Source organism: Phaethon lepturus, unplaced genomic scaffold, assembly GCF_000687285.1.
Source record: "Phaethon lepturus isolate BGI_N335 unplaced genomic scaffold, ASM68728v1 scaffold23426, whole genome shotgun sequence".
Classification (NCBI taxonomy): domain Eukaryota; kingdom Metazoa; phylum Chordata; class Aves; order Phaethontiformes; family Phaethontidae; genus Phaethon; species Phaethon lepturus.
Genome location: NW_010546010.1, coordinates 7,980 through 9,297, shown reverse-complemented (window position 1 = coordinate 9,297; position 1,318 = coordinate 7,980). Strand labels below are relative to the sequence as shown.

Here is a 1,318-nt window from a genome sequence, read left to right as displayed (position 1 = left end):
CGCCCCTGCCGTCCCTCCCGGCAGCCCCCCCAGGGATCGCCGGCCGCTGGCGGGGACTTCCCCGGGTGGGTTTGGGGTGAGATGGGGTCTCTCAGGTTGTAATTTCTCGTGCTTCACCTCTGCTGCTGCTTCGACGGGTGCTTTGGGAAAGGGGAGATGGGGCAGGCCCTGCCCAAGCGGTGGTGATTCAGCAGGCAAGGGTTTTTTCTCTCTCCCGATGATATTTATTTCCGAGGAGAAGCGATGTCAGGAGGAACCTGACGCTGGAGTCAGGGTCGCAGCGCGGAGCGCTCCGACTTCCGAAGAGAGATAAATGATTCGCTGTTGTCTGCAGCGGTGATAAATGGCCTGATCCAGTTTCTAGGGGGTAATTTTAAGAGTGCAAAGCTCTCTTCGCATGGGTTGCCTTTGATGCTGCGCTCCGGTGCCCAGCTTTTGCCGGCATGGCAGTGGCAAGCCAGCAGCTGAAGTTTGCAGAGATGAGTAATGGGTTTAGGTGCCCTAATCCCACTCATTTGGATGGGATGGGAAACGCAGGAGATTAGCGGGGAGCTGAGCATGGTGTTTGCTGAGCCTGTGGGCAGACCCAGGTGCACATCAGAGGGCGTTTGAAAATCAGCCTGTGTTGACAGCGGGCAGGAAACTTCGGCATTATTGTCTCCTTTATTTCTTCAATATTTTGATCGGTGAGTCAGTCTCGGTTACGATCCTGTAAATCCCTTTGTGATCCTGGCTGGAGCATCAGCTGCTCTTGTAAAAAAATTTATGGGGCAGTTAAAGTGTATGAGACAGAGCCGTAAAGGGATTTATGAACTGGGAGATGCACAGATGGCTTCATTGCAGCCTTCCCCCCGCCTCCGAGGCGCAGAGCTTTTGCCCCAAACGCCCCTTTTGGGGATGAGGATGCTCCTGCCCGGTCCCTCCACAGCCCTGGGGCCCCTGCAAGCGGTTCTCCCTCGGCAGCTGTTCGGCACCAGCAGTGCCCTGCTGCGAGGCTTTCGTGCCTCGTCCCGAATTACTTGCCGGCAAACTTGCGAAGCAGCCGGAAGCCGCTCCGGATTCCCGGCGTGGAGCCGCGCAGAGGCGATGCCGCGGTCCCCGCGTCCGTCTGCCCGTCAGCTGTACAATGGCTTCAGGAAGCGCCGGCGCAACGGGACCGTGGCCCTTGGCAAGGGCCTTAATAGCTTAATCAGACGCCGTTAATGACCGTAACGCCGAGGTACCTCGGGGAGGAGGAGCAGGCAGCCATGTCCCTCCTGGTCTCCTCCAGAGATGAACTCAAGGGGCTGCTTGCACCACCTCTGGGCCCCTTTTTGGG

General features: G+C 58.0%; 1 protein-coding gene across 1 annotated transcript in view; it reads left to right on the top strand.

Moving 5' to 3' along the window:
- LOC104622403 (ephrin type-B receptor 1-like) overlaps window positions 1–1,318 on the top strand; it is a gene marked incomplete at its 5' end in the record, with an annotated part of 22,749 nt that overhangs the window by 14,014 nt on the left and 7,417 nt on the right.